The sequence below is a fragment of the Myzus persicae genome, unplaced genomic scaffold (genome assembly GCF_001856785.1).
Source record: "Myzus persicae strain clone G006 unplaced genomic scaffold, MPER_G0061.0, whole genome shotgun sequence".
NCBI classification, from domain to species: domain Eukaryota; kingdom Metazoa; phylum Arthropoda; class Insecta; order Hemiptera; family Aphididae; genus Myzus; species Myzus persicae.
In genome coordinates, this window is record NW_019104233.1 from 121,411 (window position 1) to 147,014 (window position 25,604).

At 28.0% G+C, this 25,604-nt stretch overlaps 1 protein-coding gene across 1 annotated transcript in view; it reads right to left on the reverse strand.

Moving 5' to 3' along the window:
- The window catches only part of LOC111040305 (allatostatins), a 33,199-nt gene extending 7,988 nt beyond the window's left edge, over nucleotides 1-25,211 (reverse strand). The window contains exon 1 of the mRNA XM_022324168.1: nucleotides 25,081-25,211. The gene's annotated coding sequence lies outside the window, so the exon portion shown is untranslated. The remainder of the gene's footprint in view (nucleotides 1-25,080) is intronic.
- Nucleotides 25,212-25,604: the final 393 nt, after the last annotated feature.

Consider the following 25,604-nt stretch of genomic DNA (forward strand, 5'->3'; position numbering starts at 1 on the left):
CATTAACAAGTCTCCAGAAATGTGGCTACACAATTACGTAAATTTAAAATTTAAATTATCGTTGTTTTACATCAAGATTATGTAAGATGCTTTTGCAATAATTCAATATTTATTTGTGTAACTTAAAATGAAGTTTAATTTTAAAGTACATGAAATACTTTATTTTTTTTTTGTACAAATAATTATTAAATATAATATTTGTTGTTTGTATTATACGATATTGTTAAGAGTACGTCTTACTATCTGTCTATTATACCTACACAATATAAATAATTTAAAGATATTAAAATGTTATCATAAAACATATTTGTCAATCCATATAATAAGTAGAATTTGGTTTTCATGATAATCAGAATAGAATACATTTTAAATTAAAATATGGATTTAATAGCTTAATGCTATAATCATTTACGAAATAGTTACATACCTATTATTGAAATTTTCAGACGTCAGCATTATCTTATTTAATAAAGATACATAGTATAAGGGAGAGATGGCATAATATTTGCCCAATTAAATATCGATACTAGTTCAGATGTAACCCTATGCCCTTATACTATCAAACTATTAACATACTTATTAGTTATTACTATTCAGTTTATTATCTAAATATTTGTATAGATAAAGATGTGTCTGGGAATTGGAATTAAACACCGTTTAAAAGTGAAACACATATTAAAAACTAAATAAATTATTTTTAATGACATGTTGACCCTAGGTTTTTTCGTCATTATGTAAGAATGGCTTGAAAAAGTAAATAATAATAAAATCATCGTTGAAGATTATCTGGTATTAGTTTTATAGGAAAGTTTTCCTTTTTAAAAAAGTGAACTAGTCAGATGGTTGTTTGTATATGTTTTTATTATAATTTACATTATACTGAAAATCAAACTTTTTAACAAAATACAATTTAGTAGTATTAAAAAACTTTTATGCACTTTAAATGTATAATATACTTTTATTAGACTTACTTAATATTTTTTTATTATATTATATTAGGTATATAATGTATTAATTATTTTAAAACGCATATTGTACATGTTCTTATCACACCTATAGGTACTTCAGTCCTATTCAGGTACCTATCTCCAACCAACAGTTTAACGATATATATATATATATGATAATGTTAGATAATAATAGATTAAAATTAAACAGTTACGTTGACAAAAGATAATTCATCTGACATTTGAAGACTTTATAATATTGTTTATAATCATCATAACAATCATGAAGCATTATTAGTGTAGCTGTGCCGTCTGTTGTTTATCAATTTATTTGTTACCAAACCAAACCGGGAAAACTGTTTTAATCAACGTTCAATCGCTTCTACATCCCATACGACTGCGAACAAAGTATTAAAAGACGAGAGTTTTATAGTAAAAATAATTTTATGTTTTATTTTTCACCACAATTTTTATCAGACATCACATAAACGAGAAATTGAAATGTTAATCTGACGAAAAACGTTTACACTGAAATAATTTATGGCCTTACTGATGGCCTGTGAAAAACGCCTCCTCGTTACGTTCGCTGCTTCTTGCAACAGCATAAAACTCTCATTTTAAATCTCACACAAAATCACTTTTTTAGTAAACATTTTAAAGAGACAGACGAAAAATATTCCTATAGCAATGTTTGATGTATATATATAAGGTAATTATTATTTCAGAGTGGGTAACCTTTTTTTGAATTACTTTTATTATTTGTATTTTGTACTTACTACTTGTGCAGTTTTCTATACCGAATAAATATTTATGTGGAATTTATAATATAAATCGTACAATTACTATTGTACGAGTAAATAAAATTAAGTTACTCGTATAAATACATAGTTATGTGTTCTTAAATATTTATTTATACATTTTTATTAAGTTATCAATAATATTCAGTAAACATCAATAAATACAATCCATTTTAATATTTCAGTTATAATAGAAAACGTTTTTTTGTAACCGAATTCTTTTGAACACTGCTTTACTTGTAATTAACAGATTATACTAATTAGCTAAATAAAATATTTTTTTTATAGTTATAGTAAATTGTATATTAGATAATTGAAAATGAGTCACGTGAAAAGTGAATACCTACTGAGAGAAATTGTTATATTAATGACTGATGAGTTAATTTTTAACCATAATAATTGATTATTTGTATGTAAAAGTAAAAAAAAAAAATTGGAGAAAATAAATTATGACGTGTAAAATTAAAATTAAACATACATCTGCACAAAATATCTTCTAACTCGTACACAAATGATAAAAACTAGTGATTTTAAATATAAATACTAAGCATCTTAATGGTCATGAAAAAAATTTTTTTTCGTTAATCATCATCTTGGGATTATGTAGGCAATAATAATACTAAAAAATATTGTACCTCTAAATACCAAAATAGCTAGAATAATGCACATTTACTTTAAAAAACTAAAAAAAAAAATCGTTGAATTGAAATTCTTATGGTATTTTAATTAAATTAGGTAATAGTATAAAAATGAAAAATGAAAAAATTTCAGACTTTAAACCGTTTAGGCGTATTGACAAAATAATTATAAAATAAAAAGGACATTTTTTAGTCATAAAAAAATGTAATACCTATATTAAATTATGTGTATTTTAATTACAATTTTTAGGTAAGATACTAAAGTGTATATAATATAATATAAAACAGATTTAAAGTTTTACGTACTAAATTATTAACAATATAATTACGATTATTTCAAATGAACAAATAAAAAAAGCATGTAAATATTTGAATTTAAATATTAATTGACATAAATGTATGGCTATTTAATTTTTACTTGTTAAAATAATTACTTTAAGCATTATTTTTCGTTCATTATTTTAAAATCACAGAAATACGTAATAATTTACATTATATATTTGGGTAGCTATGTTTAAAAAATAATACTCAGTTTCAATTAAAAAGTGTATAAAGTATCAATGATACTTAACATTATTTAGAGCACTAAAAACCCATTAATTTCTTTTGAAGTTAAAAGTTGTAAAAAAAAACACAATATTTTACTTTTTATTAAGAAATGGGTACTCTGATTTATAATATAAAAATAAAAAAACTAAACTATATTAGGTAATTTACTTTATTAATATTTTGATTCATTAAACAAAAATCATCACAAAAGAAAACAGTTTTTGCATACTATACAAAAACATATTTTAGGTATAAAATGTAACTCAAATATTAATACTACAACTTAAATGTTGGAATATTAAGAAAGCTAATATTTGTTTTAGTTTCAAATTTAAAGTGTTACAAATATCATTGTTTTTTTTTTTAGGAAAAAACAAATTCACTTTTAATTTATGTCTGGTTTATAAATACATATTAATATTATAGTATATACATGCCCGTGGAGGGAATATCTCGGTGCCGGTGGGAGGGTTTACAAAAACCCTAGGGGACCGAAAGTTTTGGACTCTATTGAGCCAACTGGATTACTAGACGTTTGGCCGTATGTAGAGAGTTGAATAGCGAGAATAAGTTTTTATACCAACTACGTATATGTTTTAAACCTGAATTTTAGATTATGATTGGAGCTATGAAAAAAAAAATACTCATCATTGTAAAACCATTACCGTCAGGTGCATAGTAAATTCTTTCATTATTTATTTATTTTATGACCAAAATCATCCATAGCATGTAATAAATAATAGTACATGTTTTATCTTACATATGTGCATATTATGTTCAACTATTTGATGTTTTTTATGGAATTATTGTGCTCACATTTTAAACAACGTTTAAAGTAAAATAATAAATATTATAATTAATGTTAGCCTGTTACTCAAAATGCTCCAATACTCGTGCCTTAATTTAAGTCATGTTACAACTACTGTTCATTATGATAAATCATATAACTTGTTACTAAAATTAAATTAAATTAATCAACATACAATAATGGATACATTTTTTTTTATTGTTTGATATTTTGATATTTTTCTTGATTAATACTTTTAACAGAGAATGGAAGGCTGTATGAATACTGAATATATATTATTTATCACCTCGAAGGAAATACCTATTTATTTTTAAAAGTATACTAAAACAATGTTTTTGGATGCATTCCAGTAACTTATTAAATTTGGAAATAAATTTTTTGGGGTGAATTTATGCAAAGAATGTACAATTTTACATTATACCCGAATAATGTGTTTTTCTTATATTTACTTGCGGTTAAATAACAGAATTGTCTTTGTTGTTATTTTAGCACAATGACGTTATCGTATATATGGGACAAATCCCTAGTGAAAAGTCAACCCTTTCTTACGAGAATAGTCAAATATAAATCTACTTAATAATAACTTTCACAAATACAGGCGGTGTCATGGGTTCATAAATGTATTTTTTCTTGTCAAGGGTTTAAATAAATCAAACTTATGGTAGTCTAAAATCTATATTGTGTTAGGTATACTATTGTTGTATAATATGTTGTTAAAAATGAAAAAAAATCATTTATTTTACAGAATAGGTAATAAAATTAAAATGAATAAAATGTTATCAATTTGTATACGATTAAAGTCTGTGAACATTAAAAACCGTATTAATTAGTAAATTATGGAAGTCGTAATAATATGTTAATTGTTTTTGAGTACTCAATGCATAAGCTCATTATGCTCGATTTTATAATTTTTGTTTTTTTTATTAACAAAAAAAATACTCCCAATGACATAGGCCATTGGGATACAGTTATTCTTTTTTATAATATTCATATTCAATATAATATTACTATTCGGCATTGCAGTTTCTGTTGATTGGATTATGTTATTTATAGGTACCTATAATTATTGAGAGGAATAAATTCATTATTTTTTTTAAACATAATTGAGATAAAAAGGAATATAGAATTATAAGAATTTTATTCAAAATGTATTTGCTTACTAATTATATTTATTATTCATTTATACCAAAACAAATTCAACTTGTTGATCACCAAACAGAAAAATCATAACTCATAGGTTAAAATCGCTAAATTATTGGTTGCATCCAAATTCGGAAGTCAGAAGTAGGGTGGTAGGTTTTAATATTACCTAGACAAAAAACTAATGTGGAAAATCCACCTGAAAAAAAAACTAAACCAAGGATACACAAAGATGAAAATCCAATACCCCCTACTAATAGTTACACCTCAGATTAAATGTTCTCCACTTTTGTGTACGTCAATAATAAGACTTACTACTAACTTATGCATGTCCAAATTAGACTGTCGCTTCGCTGACAAAAATTAAAAAATTGCAAAATCTGCAAAACGAATTTCCAAGAAAATGTATTCAAGGACCTTGGTTTGTCAAACAAATAACTACTAAAACCATGCCTTTGAAACAATAATTTAAATTGAAAAAGGTTTCAATATTAATTGAATAGTTCCATCTTAAAAACGTATTTAATTTATTCGCACGTGTTTTTTCGACATTCTCGCTGTCTCAAGTAAAAGTATTTTGAAAATAAACTACAATTTATGGAAAGGCTATACTCTGTCCAGAAAAAAGTAACTGCTCAGATTCTATGCGTCCCCAGGCGACCATCGAAACAGGTTCTACTTTAGCAGAGTGTCGTGTGGTAAAAAGCAGAAGAACCGATTTTCTTCGAGCCATGGAATGTTCTTTCGATGGTCAGAGTATAATAATTATAATCTATGTACTGTATCCATTTTATCAATTGATATAGCTAAAAATAATCGGTTATAAATTTAAAAAAAGTATTTCATTTTTTACTCGGGAGATTTAAATATCAATTATGTTTTTTAATATTGTTAAAAACGATGCATAGTGAATTGTTACTGCAGTAATTGACAAATTAAATAAATGATTTTCCAAATATATCTTCTTACAACATAAATCTATTATATCTCATATGGTTTTACTCTACAAAAAATAAACATAAAATAATATATTGGTTTAAACTTTTTTTAAATTGCTATTTTTGACGATCCGAATAAGTTTATAAAATACAAAGTGCTCTAGACGCTATAGAATTGAGTTGAACTGTAAGGATTATGATTGATATTTCATAAAAAAAAAACTATCTTCGTTTTACAATCGTGTTTGTCAAGTTTAAATATTATTGCCGGATTGAAATAAAAACTGAAAACGCATACGAAATACTGTTTCGGTCGTGTAGGTAGTAAAAAACGACTCTATAAAGATATGGTTGTAAACCGTCATTGAATTGGCCAAATATTTTAAGCTATATACGTGGAAGTAAAATCAACTAAATTATTTGAGTACTCTCAATTCATACGTTAAGCTTTACATGCATTGTAGACACTATACCTACCTATCGCATGAGATATGTCTAAAATTCCATACCACCTACAGACAATAGAATTTAAAGCATAAACCTTATGTCATACATTCCAAAGACGGCCACGCTTTAACTATTTTGAGTCGTATACGGCGATTGGCGTAAATAATTCAACAAGTATCTCACTATCCGGCGATGTGCAATGGAAGTTTATAATTAAAATAATTTGTGGATACTTCTATGAAATCGTCCAAAGTGATTGTACTAGGAAAAGCTGAGTGAAAATGTAATAAACGTCGTCTGGACAGATTTATGTTGTTAATTTTCTTTCGAGATAAACTACATCATTTTGTGTACAGAAAAATAGAATAAGTAATAGATTGTGAGATGGCAAAAAAAAGGTAATTTTCGAGAAAATCTTATCGGCATATATCAAATGTCTTTACTGTCTGTAGAATCTATAATTAATGACCGATAGGTATAGTGGGAAGGTAGCTGAGAACTTGAAAGAATATTGGACCTTTATTTGTGCTTTGTTATTTATTTTTTTTAATCAACGCCTTTGCGAAATAATATATTGCGATTTTTGCAGTAAATAAAATATGACTGTTCAAAAGCTGTTGGAAAAGGATCGCCGTGTTCATAAATATTGGGTTACCGCATTCTTTGTGAGATTATTGTAAAACAATGTCTCCGGCTGTCGGGGCTGAAATTGCTGGAAATTACGCACTGGGATATGTTTTGACATAGTCTGACAGACGAGTTGTAATCTGTCGGCAGAATTACATGTCAACTTATCCAATAAGTTTGATGTCAGCTTTTCATCTTTATAATACTGCGTAATCCAAAATATTTCTTTGAATTGTTTAATATGTTTTATGTTCTCAGTAATTTTGATGAAAATATGCGTAAAACAGGGACAGAGATAAAAAAAATGTCAATGTATTTGATGTAGGTATATTTTTATTATTCAATTTGATAGGTACCTTAAATAAGATCAGAGAAATAAAATATGTTTTAACGTTTTGTCTTGGGGATCAATTTTAATAATATTTCATTACTAAAATTAGCTGCGTAATGGGTACTTTTTACTTTAAAATTTAAATCGAAATATTGTCAGTTCTGCATTATTTGTTTTTGTCTTTTTTAAACATTTTATTAAAATGTTACATACAACGCATGATACCTCATATTATTATATCATTTTTTCATTGTTTCTTAAAATATTTCCTATTTTTATTTAAATTGAGGTTTTATAAATTAGAAAATGAAAAACATATTTGTTATTACATATAATTATTTTTATTTTTCCAATTGCAACATATTGAATGGGGTTTTTAATGTAAAATTATATTGAAAATTAAACATTTTTCAATAAAACCAAATAAATCTATAAATAATTATTTTCTATACATATTTTAACTTTGGAAACTTCGTACAAGGTCTCCGAAATACAATACCTACCTTATTGATAACTGCTTATCGAAGAATATCAAACCAGTAGCAATAAACGGTTGATCGGCAGACTTAAATAGCGTATAATAAGCGCATTACAGTCGGTAAAGTATGTCAACTTTATCCTTAATACGTATGTATACCTTGTTAGCAAACGAATTGTCAGGGGAGCAATATTTTAAATTTTACTCGGTACTCAAGTCAGTTTATTCTTAAGGTGTTTATGCAAATAGGTTTTTATCGCTCGACTCTTAGTTTAAATAAAAATGCATTAAGTCACGTCGCCAGAAAATAATTCATCACATAAAAATATAATGATAAATGAATAGTTTTATTTTATTTTAAAATTGATAAATTAACCAGTGCGCAATATTATTTTGCACTGTTTTTTCCTTGAAAAATTAAAAATATATTAATTTGATGTTGGATTGTAAATTATAAATGTATAAATATTCTATTGTAATCAATAGTCAATGACCAATATTTCATAAAATATAATCAATTGAAACTCAATAGTTTTCAATTAAATTGTAACTATTGGTATTACCGATTACTTATTAGTTATTGTGACATTTATAGACACTTAGTTTTAAGTATTCTCTGTTTATAATGGTTCTAAGCTTTATCCTCAATTTATACAAAACATGATTTCCAATTTTTGGCAACCTTTTTGTTCTGTTTCATTTACAGTTATACTTAGTTTAGTGATTCCTGAATAAATAATAATGGTACATACATATACTTACTTTTAATAGGTACACGTATTATTTAGCCCCCTCCCCCCAGTATTCATAGTAGTGATAATTAAACCATATTTTATTATTCTTGGTATAATTACATAATAATGATTGATATATTTTCTCTGTGTCTCGATATTTCGCATAAGGTCAATTTTAGGCTTTAACGCGTGATAATTTATAAAAAGAGAAATTTTTCTGAGTTGAAAGTATTTAATCGCATTTTATTAGATATATTTTGTATTATGTATGAACTATGAAGTGTTGAATGAGACGTTTATCGTTGACTATGAAGTCAAGTTCGTTATCATTTACAAACGTTACCGTTGAAAATAAATACACCTATTAGTTATTTTCCGCAATATTTATACATATATGTAATTCATTTTACAACGAAAACATATTGTTAAAACATAATATGAAATGTTTGAAAAAATGGTCAAGAAACGATGATCAATATGAAATTCTTATGAAATCGTCTCATTTTTGTATATTTAGTGTACCTAACTATTATGAAACATTAGTTATTAACTGTGCTACAATTAGTTGAAAACAATAGTACTTTGGTATATTATTATTCTATTCAGTTTGAAAGTTTTGTCATGGTATATAAAACAAATCGTACCACCGTGTAAGTGTGCACTGTAAGAAAGTATTTTCTGAAATTCGCATTTTAAAGTGGAACTCGCACAATTATTTTGAGATTCGAGATGATCGATGAACATTTTTAAGTTTTGAACACCATTACACCGAATATTGAATTGAACAAAGTTGAATCATATAGAGTTGGCATTTTTAGCAACAAAGTGCACGGGGTCAGCTAGTATGTATAATGCATATATATTTTATAGATTGGTAGGTAGGTAGGTTTAAATTAATAAAATCATTATATTATTTCTATGTATTTCTGGCACTCGTTTTTAATTCCCGTAAACAAGGGAGCCGAATACTATTTTTGATCTACAAAATAAAACGGAGGGTTGAGAAAAAGAGTTTATATTCGTGGAAGAGAGTCATAATGAATTTTGCCTCGGAACATATAATATTATAGTGTAGTATAGTGTCCGTTTTGCAGCTGATCATTTTTATCCCATTGGGAAAACGGTCGCTGTAATAGTAATCTGATTCCTATATTGGAAAATATTGGTTTTTAACATTCTCGTGTTCTCGACCGCGACGGCTAGTAAATCCCATTTATAAAATGTTGGATACAAGGTGACATATTCTTGTGTTACACTGACAAGAATAATATTGCTATATACAATATATTCCAATACAATTCTGAGACCATTAAGGTAAATCACATGTGTATCGGGTTTTCGGATTTTCGATTTAAACAACTCAAACCCACACGCAAATTCAGTTGTTTTTTTCTCAGAAAACAACGGCTTTAAAAGTTCTGCGTGTTTATTTATACTGGGTGATTCACCAAGCGTGTTCACTACCCATTTTACCCTTTAAATGACGCGTTTATTTAAATTCTGATTTTTAGAATTTTGGTATTTTTAAGTACACTTAAGCTTTAAGGTTATATTTCAAATAACCGTATTTTGTATGCCATTTGACGAATGTTATAGAAATATGTTTTTTTTTTCAAATCAGAAACTGTAAATTTAGTGTCGAGCAATTGAATATTTTTTGTATCTGGATTTTTTTTTGTATCTAAATAATTAAAAATTACAGGCATCAATGTAAAACTATTATTATTTTTTAATATGTGGAATTGTAAGAGTATAATAAGTACGCCAAGTAATACTAAATATTAGATCTGTTTTACATATCATTGTATAGGTTTTATTTTTAGTTTACAAAGTTGAATTAGGCACGTACTCAGGAGGAAGGTACTCGTTGAATTGTTGATTTAAATACATCAACATTTTCAATAAACTCATATGTCTGTGAAATGTACAGTTAAAAAAAGAAAGGTGATCATTTGAAACAAGGAGACGTTTCAGACGTATGGAAACTCGTTTTAAATGAATTGAAAAATTCAAGCATTTAAAAATAATATTGTTATTAAAATCATCCTAAAAATGTACAAAAATCAGAATTCGTACGATATAGAGGGTGGACACTGGGCATGATCGGTGAATCACTCGCTGTATAAATGTTACATTTTTACGTCACGTTCATGCATGAGGAATTTAAGAGCCAGAGGAAAATAATAGTAATGTCTTTTATCTAGTGATACTTAAAATATTTTACAAAAATCTGAATTAGAACGAAATAATAACGCGCTGAAGACGAAATAGGGGTGAGCACTGAGCGGGAATGGGGCGAATCACCCTGTGTAAACGTTACATTTCAGCAGACGTCCCTGCAGATCGCCCGTTTCGCAAACTGGACTATAAAATAGGTACGATAAAATATACTGCTCGACTCGTGTGTGTTGTACAACAGCTATTAAACTAGCACAGCTACTCGGTGAATTTATATAGGTTGTAACCAAACTTTAACTTTTGCGAATCAACGTTTGGATTTACATGTTAAACGGTTTATGCGGAAGAAAAAAAAAAGAAACAATAGGTACACGTGTTTTACAAACGGCATAGGTATTGTGTATCGCAGGCGAACAATAATAATAATAACATTATTGAAATGATTGCAGATTTTATCGCTGCGAAGAGCCGCAACCACCGCGAGTTTGTCGATAATTGCCGATTATACGGATCACCTTTAATACACCGGTTTATACTTTATAGCCATTTATGGCCGTTCGCCACGGTTGTTATCATGTACAATATTTATATTGCTTTATGATGATTCGATTCGATGAAGTATATATGGAACGCAGACACTGAGGCTTAGTCGAATTTTTAGGGAGGTTATTTTTTTTTTTTTATAAAAACAAGCAAAACATTTCGCGTAACCGCCTTTCCACCAATTTATTATGGGAATTTTTTTTAAATATTTTGATTCATCTAATAACGACAATTATTAATTGTTATTATCCCATTGTGCAATGAACTATAATAGCTAGGTAAATAAATGTACATTGTACAAATGATTTAAATCGAGTATAATATGTTTCTATAACAGTAAAAAAACAAAACAAACGGGTTAGTGGATGTCGCTCTGTTGTACATTAAGTGTCTAGGAGGTCACCGTAATGGATGGTATTAAATTTGAGTTCAATGATGTCAAATCATTGTACACGAAAAACGATTCTTTGAGGAGACCGGATGTCAGTCTAGGATATTTTATATTGTTCTCACTAATTATTAATATGGAAGCCGGAAAGTTGAATTAAAATTATTCTTAAATTGTCGGTGATGCTGGAAAAAAATTAAATATACCTATGTAAAATTGGGCTGTCTTGGAACCGAATTACAACAAATGATAAACGTTATTCTTTGCGTTAATACGAAATGTTGCCCAAATTCGAACTTTAAATGCTAATAAAAAAAAAATCGTGCATAATATGTACTCTTAATATTTTTCATTTGCTATTGTTACAATATTCAATTTTCATGCTTTTTGGCCCAATCAATATCATTTTATTGACATTTATAGAAAAAAGAAATGAAAATTGAAAATGTCCATCAGCAGCATAAAACGAGTCAAAATATTTTGAAAATTTTATCAAGTATACGAAATAATAAAATAAACATATGGTGTGAATATCAAGTGTCCACAGTAATTCGTTTCTGACTTTCAACACAATAAGAAAATCGCTACAAAAGAAATCGAGTGAATATCTGATACTGTAAACATTTAATTTGGCTTTCCGGTAAAAATTTTTTTCTTGATAAAAGTAGACAGACTTGTAAGGAATCTTGTATTACATTTTGAAGTCTAAGATATAAAACGAAAAACTTTTATGAATTTCTAACTAAATATAATTTGCTAATTTTTGTGATTTTTTAGAATTTCGTCAAAATTGTCAAAATTATTATGGATTTACATTCAACTTTTTTTTTATTTCCAATGCAACAACTTACGAAAAACCTTGTATTACATTTACAAGTTTTTCAACGGAGCGTAAATTTTTTTATCGACTTTAGTCTAAAAAACACAAATAATAATCGAAAATTTCATATGCCTATAAATAGTTCAACAGAAGTCAAAATATTTTGAAAATTGTATGGTTGTATGGTGCATAGAAAACGCTAACACAAATATTCAGTGAAAATTTCATGTATCTACGATTATTTTTGTTAGAGTTACACTAAAAAGTAAAAACCAAAACTGAAAACTAATTTGCGTTGAAATTCTTCGTTTCTCCCTAATTTTTTGTTTATTTTTTCTGTTGCTTTTGAAAACTATTAGGATTCTAAGTTTTGACCTCCCGAATGCATCAACTAGATTCACTTTTCTACCAGAAAAATTGCTGTTCAAGAAAATTGAAGAACATTTACTGCCCAAACCATGATAACAGACACAAACAAACAAACAAAATAAGTATTAAAACACACATCATTGTAAAATCAATACATTCATCTCTCCGCTTAAAATCTAAAATATGGAAAACTTTATTACATTTGTTGAATGCTATTGAATTTATCTTACTTTTTTATTTCCGGAACGAGATGGGTAGATGCGTATACACCGGCAATGCAGGCGTCGGATTCCTCTTAGACTTTTTTTTAAGACATTTTATGAAATAATGTTTTTTTTTAAAAGCTTAAAAATATATTTAACATGCAAATTTAGTTATTTCATCAGGGTATAATATTTTATTATAATACGAAGCGGCAATTTATGGATTTCATATGATATAACAACAGTACTCTAATTATTATGAACAAAGTCTACTCAATATGTATAGGTTTTATATTTATTATTACAGCGTATATGTCGATAGTTGTGATATATACTCAAGTACTCAACAGTCCATGAGTAATTCATGTAACTATATTATATTCTAACTGCATACTAATAGGCACAACTGAACCTTTGAATTTGATGGACTGGAGTCTTTCATACAATTTATTTTTCCGTACACTAATGAAATTTATTCTTCAGGTAAATTTTCTTTTTATTTAAGTTGGACATATTATAAACACATACTGTGTAATGAGCATATTTTAGGTTGAGTATATATTTTATAGCCCTGTGGCTTGAGGGGAGAAACCGTACACTAACGATGCTCCAGGGTGTGGTTAATGGTCGTCATAAGGTTAAGTTAGACGAAGGGTAGACGAGAAACCTGCATTTTTTTAGGATAATTGAGAAGGCTTAAGGTTCGTAGGCTTGAAGTAAAATACAACTTATAACCCAGTGCACAAATAAAATCTGTTTTTATGCAAGAATCACAAACCATAAAGATAACTTGACACATAAAGGTAACTTTTACAGATAGGACTATCTTTGAACCAACTAAAATTAAATATACTTATGTACGTATTATTACATATAGTTAGAATGTTTTCATTCGAAACATTTTATTGGTTTTTTTTTTTAGTCGAATGAAATTGAACACTTTCATTTCAAACATTTTTAATATTAAGCCATTTAATGATTTAATTCAAAACTTTGTATCTCGATTGATAATGCTTTGTTTTAGCCAATCCAATTAAATTAAGTATACATAATTAAATTTAAAAAACATATTTTTTGAAAACACAAGAGTTTGAATTGTGTTATCCTAACTTAACCAAATCGATTTATAAAGGGGAAAAATAATAAGACATTAACAGTTATTGATAGTCGTATCAAGACGTGAACATTTGTTTTTTTTTTTGGGGGGGGGGGAGAGCCAGAGGGGACGGTTGGGGAGGAATTGCGAGTGAATTTATTTAGTGGGATAACTCTTACAGTGAACCCTTTCACTGATATCTGCAAATGAAACTCAGGCACACACAGTAAACAGTGAATTGTTATAATAATATTATTCGTGTCGTGTTGGGTAGATGGCTTATAACGATTTGCACCGGTGTAAAAGAGCGCTGCAGTAATTTATGTTGGTAGATACACAGTACACACCTAATAAGTTTTTTTTGTGAACATTAGTTGCTATTATTAAAAGCTATATTTTATATACGTTGTGATATTTAAGTATTATATTGTGTTGATGTGCAAAAAAATGTTCTATGTAGTACTGTGTAATTTTCCATGTTATGCCATGCTGGGTAAACGTGTAATGCGATGATTATCAGTAACAGTCTTACTTACTACATTATTATTTTTTGTTTATCGAATTAAATAATTAACACTAAACATTAGTGCACAATATTTTCACTTCTTTAAAAAAAAAAAATAATGTATTATTCAAATGAGTACGCTAATTAATTAAAAATTGAAAGTTTAAAACCACCGTGAAGTATTGTTTTTATTTTTATAAATAATGAAAAGAATTTAAAAGCTGAATAGTTCGAGCCTGTTTCGTTCTACGAAATAGAGATAAAATATATTGTACTCTTTTAAATTTCTCCCGGTTCATGATTAAACTAGGTATTTTAATGGAGGGTTAAGGAGGATTTGACGTAAAACGTAATTATATATTTATATTGTTGGATGAATGTTCATTGAATACCTACTTATTATCTATTGAAATAAGTCATTGGTAGTTTTTTATGGCCCTTTATTAACTTCGATCACAAGGACATTAGTGCCTTTTTTTTAATTGTAGGAAATAGTTTTCATTTAGTAACAAGTTGTTTTTTTTTAAACACGACAGTTAACATAATATAGTTGACAGGTTGAATTGTAAAAAATGAAGCCACATGTTTGAGTTAAATTTATAATTTGTATTATGTTAATTCGCCATTTTTTCATAAATAATAATCTTAATTATTATAATGAATTATTTTAAAATAACTTTTTTTTTCTTTGAGTTATAATTATATTTATTTTAAAGATAATAGCCCTCTTTGAATTTTAAGTTTGGACGAATAGAGCTGTGTTTCACTAAACAACTTATGCGGCTTAACTTAGATAAGAGCTAAACGTACATGCTTAATATAATAATATTTTAGATTTACTGATAAAAACTACTCAAACATATTTTATTCCTTAAACTGGAAGTTATAAATGCTTGCCATTAAATGATCAAATGTTTCATCGAATTTTGTATAATACATCGTGAAATTTACTTTTCTAATAATATCTTTATTATATTTAGGACAACACTTATATTAACATCAAATGTAGGTACCATATTACAAGGCGATTACAAAATGGTTAGAAAAAAGGAAAAAAAATATAAAGCTGGTTAAAATTAGGACCTAGCCAGCGAGGATAAAAGTGAACAATTTGGGTATACAAGGAAGGAAAAATAGGACAGTTAAATATGATGTGATTAAATGTGTTATATGTATAATATTATATTTGATGATACCAAGAGTATTATTAGTGAGTATGAAGGAGGACAGTTGTTAGTACATCTCTTTATCATCCGAACTTTGGGGTTGAAAATGTATGAAGTAAAGTCTCAGTTGAAGATTTTGGAGCAGGAGAGTTTTAAAAGTCGTCAAATAATCGGAAAATATCAAAACTGATCTGTTCTGTAAGGATAATGATATATGCAAAACCTGAGTCATTAAACTCATTAACTCATATTGCCAATGATTACTTGTTTTATATTATGTAATTGTTTGATGACTTTTTAATTTATCACTTCAATTTAATTTAGGCAACTAATTGTTATTGAAACGTTAAAGGTCGATAAAAACATTTATTTGTAGTTTGTAGTTTAAACTATAGTCTAAGTAAAAGCAAATCATTTAAATTATTAAATTATATTTACTTAAAAAACAACTAAATTGTATAATGGTATATAACCTTCAACGTTAAAATGTAACATTTATAAAGCTAATAACCTGTGTATTAGATGCTTAACCAATAAAGAAAAAAAAATTATAATTAAATCTTTAAATTTCACATATTACAGGAGGGTTATGGGTACATTTTAGTTGAAAATCAAAGTTGGGTAATAAAACGAATATAGTGTTAATTTATCATCATTAAATGAAATTAATAATACAAGAATACTAAATATAGTTTAGATAACAAGTTATTTCTATAACTATATATCCAATGCCAAAAGTATTGAATTTAAATCAAGAACTTAATTTTACATGATATTTTTATTTTGACTGTTAGTTTTGTAAAGATTTTTACTGTAATAATAATTTTTCAGGAGAAAATTAGTTTTCTTTGTTTGATAAATTGGCATGTTATTTTATATTAATATTGTGGTAATAATATTATAAATTTCCTTTGATTAAAATATATTGTGAGTTAAAAAATAAATCGTAATATTTATATGTTTCACCACCATTCATCATGTCTAGACTGAATGAAAAATGTTTATACTTTTATGATTATAATATGGTTTATTACAACTTTGTAAATTGTAAGTTCATCGCTATTTCATATTGAAAATTAAATATTTTTTTTTGTGTTTTTGCATTAATCGTAGGGGTTGTACTACTATAGAAATAATGTGTATAACAACAGCATTGCAAGCGGCGGTACAACATCTAGCAGTGATGTAGGCAGCTGTCTCGAAGACAAAATACAATAATCTATACTTGTGGTTTTCAACCATAGAGTCATGATGAAATTTCAGGTCACGAATAATTCGGGATGAGCTTTGAGCTGCCAAAGAATTAGTTATGAAAAATATTATGTATATGAATACCTAATAAAAAAATTAACGAAATAAGGGTAATAGTTTCTTTTATAATTATGGTAAATGAAAAAATGAAGGTGTCTGGGGAGGGTGGTGGCCCCCCACATTGGACATTATTTTCAAACAGGTCGCAAGAAAAATTAGGTCGTTAACCCACAAAGGTCGAATACCACTGATCCATATATTTCACTGTTCTATCCCGCATTACCACACGTCATATTATTAGTAACTCGGTAACGGAAAAGCGCCCTCTATCTTTTGTCGCTTTCCATACCTCCGTTACTTGTCTAGTAGTATATAAGGTCTATGGCGTTCATATTCCTTTCATTAAGTGTTAAAAATTATTTTAAATATTGTTGTTAAGCCCGTATCTATTATATTTCTGGACGAACAAATAAATAAATAGATAAACAATTATTATTCAATCCGATTATTGGGATATCGGCGTAAGCACACCGCAATGTTTATTTATGGTCCGGTTCAGAGTCCAGCGTGACTATCAGTATTGTTATTTATTTTTCGAACACTATATTATTATTTCGGGGTCCAGAATTAAAAAATTAATATCGTGGGATTTTCGCAATGAACACCGCAATGATTCAATATAGGTATGATAATAGCACTCGTGTGAGTGCCCACCGTGTAAAAACTCTCTCGAAATGTACCCGGATATTCATTAATTTCGTATAACGGTTTCGAATTAATATTCATTAAATGCGGCTCATTAGGTCTCGCCAGTGTGACAACCACTTTAGCCCACTTGCGCCGCGCGACAACACTTCGCGCGTGGAATCCAACTCTGCGAGCAGCGGATTATTATAATTCGTTCTCCGCAGTAGAACCAACCCCCCCCCTCCCACCGAAATGACGACTCTTTTCTTCGCAATAATAACACGATACATGTATCCAAACAAATCGTGTCCATTAGAGCGCATCGTGCACGTCATAGGAAAACTGGTACGTGTACACGTCATACGCGCAAGCACATATCATCATAATAATATTATGATATTATCACAATAACAGAGCTGCTGTACTTACGACAGAAATTCATGTTTTTCGATCGGATATACAATAATATATAATACTACTACATCGTACACTGGTAAGCACGCACCATTTACGAAAAAAAAAAAACCGCCGTTTATCGCCCACACTTTTCCTCCCATACTCGATCAATCAATCAATATATAGGTATAGGTACCCGCGTGTTGTTAATTTATCATCTTTTGGATTGCCAGATCGTACCGCGTGTTGTATATTATACAGGTGCTCGTGTGTGGACTTGTCATACTAATATATTATTATTATTATTATTATTATTATTATCATGTGTATCGGGATTTGAGGGATTCGAGAGCTGTCCTCGATCTACCGTCGTGTACAACACCAGTACTTTGGCGTGACACGTTATTATACGTAAGTATATATAGGCACAGCATGACGTGAAAAACAGAATTATAAACGGATTTTTCCAACCATTCATACCGATCGCGTCATTATATTTCGGAATCGTAGGTTTTTATGCGTCCCACGAACTGTTTAATAAATACAAATAACAATTTCGATGTAAGCACAAAAAAAAAATAATATTTATCTAGGGGACCATCTTATACGCCACCAGAATTTTTAGTTTACATCGTCATGCATACGGAGTACAGTACTTATTCAATCAGTTTATGTAGCGGTAAATACATGAATTGAACTATTTAAAAAAACAACAACAATATTTTGGTATTCTTGTCATACCTATTGTTTTGTTTAAAAAAAAGTGACTAAAAGAAAAGTTACAACTTTCAAAATAAAAATACAATATCTTGTAATATCTTTTTTTACTTCTTAAATTGGAAAATGAATACTTTTTTAATATAGGTATTCAAATTCTATATTTTCTCCAAAAATCCCTTATTATTCCATTTCGATTTAATAATAAATGGTTTTTCCTCAGAAATCGCACTATGTAGAAGCCAAAGTAGGCGAACTGCGTCATAGTATTTATAATACAATTTTGATATTTACGCAACAACTAAAGTCATAACTACAATAGTAACTATAAAATGCTTTGAATTTATATATAAATATGTTTTAATATTCAATATTTATTGCCTATATAAAACCCCCTGAAAAATGTTAATGAAACGCCCACTTAAAAAATATTTTTGTGAAAGGAGACCAAATGATTTTGTATGAATAGGCATGATTATATTACTACTATAAATAACAGAACAAAATAATAAATTGGTATTTTTTTGATCTAAAGTATAATAATATCGTGATTCATTTAAAATCTAATCAACTATACAAAAATATAATGTAAATAAATAGTTTAATAGTTAAATACGCATGTTGAACGTGAAATCAGTTGTTAAGTCTTAACATACATCTAAATAAATGTTTAATTATATATTATATTTAATATTCTGATGCATTTTTATTTTTATTTTAACAGTTGAAGTTTTACATTTTAGTTGAACATTTTAATATTTGAGTAGACTGTAGTAGAGGAAGAAAAAAATATTTATGTGTATCTACCACAAAAACATGACAGGTAGAACACTAAGTTTTCTAAAATAGAATCATAGAAACTGGAATAATTTTTCTATTCTCTACCAAAAAAATATACTTTACCTACGTGTAATAAAAACTTTATATGCGCTGGACTAAAAAATACAAAATTTTAAATCAATCTTAAACAAAAATAATTAATATTAAGCAAGTTATAACTATTATTATATAATAATATAAATTATGTAAATCATCATATTTTTATTGTCCGTTGTCTGAAGACAATTTTATCAAAAAGTAAAATCATTATGTTCAGTAATTTAACAGTAATGTATAATTTCTTTGTAGACATCAAATTTTGGTAATAACTTAAACAATGTATACCCACGAATAATAAAATAAAAATATATTTTTAAGTCTGAAAAGTTTACATAGGTATTTTATTATCTTACTGTTCAATTTTCCAAGTCATTTAATAATTTCAGATGAACATTTGATTTAGAAATATAACAATATATTTGTATTGTTCCATTTCCGAACGATCACTAACGATTTCTTTTATTATTATTAGAAATATTTACTATCTACCTAATACAATATAATTAAATTTGATGAACGTATAGTAATTTCAATAAAACTAAATAACGTAAGTCGTTAAAATATCCATTGATATTACGGAGAAGTGAAAATATGTATATTATGGTATAGTGTATACATTGTGCGATTACTGATTCACCAAGCATTCTCAGCCCCATTTATTCCTTTAATAGTGAATTTATATAAATTTTGGTTTTGATATTTTTAGTTTGCATACTTAAGATTATATTTTCAAATACTAAGAGGGACTTGTAGTGATATCAACTTTTTTTCAAAATAATAATTACATTTTTCTCCTACGAATTGTTAATCAGTTAAATTTTTTCTTTTAATGCAGATTTAACGAAATATAAATTTGAATATGTAATTTTGGAGTTATTTAATATTATGTACTAAGGATAATATTATATGTCTACGATAATAGGTTTGGAAGTTATTATGGAATAACGAAAATGGTCATATGGATAATTTTAAATTATTAGTTTTTTATTCTTATTATCTAGAAGTTATATGGCCTCTGAACTAGTGGTGGCTTGAAGGAGGTATATTTGAATCACGTGATTTACAAACATATTAATGAGTGCCTTATGGCTGGAAAATTTAGTTTGAATAATTTTAAAAATTTGTTTAACCACTTAAAACTTATGAATTCACTATCCAGAGCAGTGAGAAAACATTTAGGATAGGCAATGTAAAAATATTAAGCATGTGAGTCAAGGAAAAAAATGTTCAAGCCTCCGCTGCCCTAAACCATTTTTTTTTAAGGCGATCACGGTGGTGTTTATTAGATCAAGAGAGGATAGATTGTAAATCAGAGGATTTAAATGTAGATTAAGTTTTTTATGGATTTGTTTGTGATGTTTAGATACATCCCATAATGTTCAGGGATGCTCATTATATATTCAGATCTTTGTAGAGGGTTAGATTACTAACATGCCATGGGTCATTGGTTATTCTTCTTGGATATTGAACAAAATTATTGTATTACTTGTATCCTGGCAGTTTTTGAAGCACCTAAAATTATTATTGTATACCATAATATTTAGCTAATATTAGGAAATTCATCTATAAGCAATAAATACATTAAACCAAAAACTTAGTTAAAGTAGTTTATGATTTAGTTTTGTTTTTTTTTTTATGGATAACTTGATCTACGGCAATCACCTACGTGCACCCCAAGATATTATAATTTTACAATATTTGTTACAGTCAAGTTGAATACATTTGCTAATAGGTGTGGTTTTATTCCAGTATTTGTAAAAATAAACATTTTAACCTGCTACATTTTATTGATTTATTTATTTTTATCCTTCTTTTAAAGAATTTAAGTGATATATATTAAAACGCTATTCGTTTAACCTTATAGACTATAAGTATTTATAAAAAGCTAATGAATCATTTGGATTATAGTTTTAATGATATAATATTATAATAATAAGGTATAAAAATATTTATTTTAAAATTATTTTTGGACTTATATTATATTTTTTTGTTTTTTTATTTTAATACAATAATAAACGCAATATTAGTGATACATACACAAATATATGTTTTTTGATATATTTAATTCATTTTTAAAGTGGCATTATTATTCATGTGCAAGTGATATCTATAAAAACTAATATGAATGTCAAATATTTACAAACTATTTATTAGTTTCATTAAGTAAAATGTCACAATACCAACAAACAATGATTGATAATAAAAAAAAATATTTGTTAATATCAAGCTATAACGTCACAATAGGATTTGTTCTCCAGAGAAACGATTCGAAATAAAACAAATGAAATCGGGACTTAAGATTCCGCCCTAAGGAGTCACTTCGCTATTGCCGAGTTTGAAACGTTTTTTCGGTGAAAATATATTCGTTGTTCTAATCGGAAATCGGAAAAATTTGTAAAAACTTTCGTATGCCGTTTTTGTAGATGGTCGTCGATTAAGTGGTATGCGTTGCGAATAAATGATGGAAAAAAGCACACGATACAAGGACCATATTATAATTATTATGCTAATTAAAATAACGTTTCGTTTTGGACGCTTCGATCAAGTGTTTCCAATTTTGTTATAAGTATTAATTGTTAAATACAATTGTAAGAAAAATAATAAAATATTAAATAAATTCAAATTTAATTTATCACCGGTTATTTCCAGAAAAACGACCGTCAACAAACTCCAAATCGGTTAGTTCATAAACCAACATCTCGTGAAAAGAGATGCTAAAAAGGAGAAACTTATATATGACGTCAACTATAGGGTACTTTTCGTGTACATATTTCTAACTGAATAAACCGTACTCGTAAAAAAGAGGTGCGAGTAGCCGAGATCTCGTATTCTCCTTACTTTCTGAAGTTTGAATACTTGTGAACATGTCCCTTAATTAATTTTTGTTTTTTCCTCTGCGGCCTATCTAAATTATAGTAATTTTCAATATTAAATGCGTTATTAATACAATTGAATTGTTTAAATAGAATACGCGAATAACTCATTATTTTCATACGTTAGTGCGTTACCTATCTGAATTTATTCAATTTAAAATCCAATGGCCGTAGTGGCTGAGAATTATAAATTAAAAAAATATACATAATACCCAATAATAATATTATAATACACGCGTTGCCTATTAACATAATTTCAATATATATTATGGGATGTGTTCGTGAATATTATTATGTATTTTGGTACCCAACACCCAGCCACCTGCACACGTACACACACACACACACACACACACACACACACACACACATTTATACACTTCATCTACCTATAAAAGATAAAACTACTTGCGATAACAACACGACGACGGTCCATTATCGGCTCTGAAACGGGATACGGCGGCGGTATTAGCTAGAGATATTATTTTAATTGATCATCTTGCATAGGCGAAGAAGAAACAAACCTGGGATTTATCGGCTGCACTTAACCACCGCGGCCCGAGAGATATGATAATTATAACAACAACAACAATAATATTATTTATATACCTAGGTACCTACTACGGGCCCGGACCGAAGGAATACAAAGTATGCACGATTTATGCGTCTTGATTAAATAATATTGTTGTCTGTGTGCCGGTTGTGCCGTTATATCCACCCCGCAGTGAATATTATTCTATTATGACGTATTAGTGTACAGGGTGATTCACGCCAATCACGCTCACCCACATTTCATCATTAATTTGAGCATTTATTCAAATATTCTGATTTTTGGACATTTCGAGTATCATTTACTTTATCATTGTATACCCTCTGTATATTTTAAGCCGCACTATCGTGGACCTTTATCCGCGGTACACATTGCTTAGCAACTCAAAACTGCTCTCTCTTCAATACTGATTTAGGTTTGTGGGCACTTAATTATTAAAAAAAAAAAATCATTAGCTCAACGATTTGCGTAAAAAGGGTGGTTTTTATTTGGAAAAAAAATGTAGGTATAACCACAGTGTATGGTCGATAAATGACATTATAAAATTTATGAGAGTATGGCCTTTTAATAGATTTGAAAAAAAATCAAAAAATCAAAATTGGTACACACGTATAGTAACTATAGTTATAAATGATAAAATGAGAGTGAGTATTATTGTAAATCGTCACACTGTACCCACATACAAACGTATATTCTGACGGTGATTCAGCGAAATCGGATAGTGTTGTCGTCTGGAAACCTCCCTTCAGGTGATCCGTAACATCCGTCACCACTCATGGAGTCATTAAAGATACTTGGCGTTTAAAAACGGACTCATTAATAAAACCCTCCCCGGGGGCTCTAGACTGCACACGAGGGAAGCAGAACGGACGTGGTGTCGAATCGTTCGGTAAATGAAATTATATGTATATCTTGTGTATCTATATGTCAACCTACACGAATCATCAAACAAATGCATATTCAGGTACACGCAAGCGTGACGTGTTTGTTCGACAAAAAATGATCAAACAAACCAAAATAAAAATATAAAAATTATTTTACCAAAATATATTTTTTTAAGCTCGTAAAACGCGTCGAGTGCCTATATGGTACGCGCACTCTACGGAAATGGAAACACTTTAGAAACAGTGTGAAATAAAAATCATTAATTGTATTGACGATTTATTTCATTTATTTATACGATATTTTTCAGAAGTGAGCATGACAGTTAAAACAATATTTCCATTATTTGATGCAGGTACTGCGTGACTGACGTACGTATTATCACTTATAATCTTAAAAGTTATTGTGCTTAACTTTATTTTAAGCCTCTATAGAAAGTTTTAATGGTGCTTATACATTACACAAGACGTATTAGGACAAACTTGCTTGATAAAAATAGTGATTTTAAATTTTGTCGAAAGTATAATTTGTTTTGTATAACTAGGTAGGTACGTAAGATAACAAAATCAAATAAAAGTTTATAAGCTTAACCTTTTCAAAGAACTAAAAGATCACTAAAATTTACACTTAAAATGTCTATAGCACAACTACATGATACGTGTACCGTAAGATTTAAAACAAACATTATCTATGGAGCACCTACCTATCGTTTGTACATAAAATATATTTTTTTCCTTAAAAAAAGTACGTAGCTCTAAATTATTATAAAAAATATATGTTAAATAAAATTATTTTATTCTTGTAACATTATTACGACTAATTAATTAATTTAAAAATAATATATTGTTTTCTTAGCAATGACTTAAATTTTAAAATTCTGTGAATTGTTTATTTTTTTTTAAATATTTTTACTTAAAAAAAAAATGATTATGTGTACGTGCATTTTACTGTTCTATCGATCGAAATTTTAAAATTATTGTTTTATGGTACGAAAAATATTTTTATTTTTTTCTATTTATTAAATTCGTGCATCGTATTAAGAATATTGCTAAATTTACTAAAATAAATCTAAATCAATAAATATATCATACTAATATTATATTATAAAATATAGTAAGTACTGTAATAGTTTAAGTGTTTTACCTGTGGATAATCTCGGAGCTGGAGAGTGTAAAAACTACCGTGTTGCTGTGGTATGTGTTTAGGATAGAGTCGTCGGTTAACAACAACTTTTCAAAGTGGCCAGTTAGTTCTCGTCGGACAGACTCGAGGGGTGATATTCTCCCTTTATATCGAAATCTGCCTCCCCTCCGTGACGTCAGGACCAATGACATCACATCTCTTCTACGCCAACAGTGTTTTTATTTTCAAACCCCGTACCCACGCTATACACTTCAGCCCTTTACTCCTCCCTTTAGTTTAACATCTTTTTAGACTGTAAAAAGTATATATATATTTACAAATTATAATCATTCAGCATTCACAGTAACAACAGTAGATAATAATAATAATAATAATAATAATAATAATAATATAATGATTTCACTGCGGCCTACTTGTACTTTTATCATGTTTTTCGAGCTTTACCGTTAATATTTTTATTATTTCGGTTGTGTATCGTCAATTTGTAACGATTGTAGCAATGTTGCACATAAAATACACTTTTC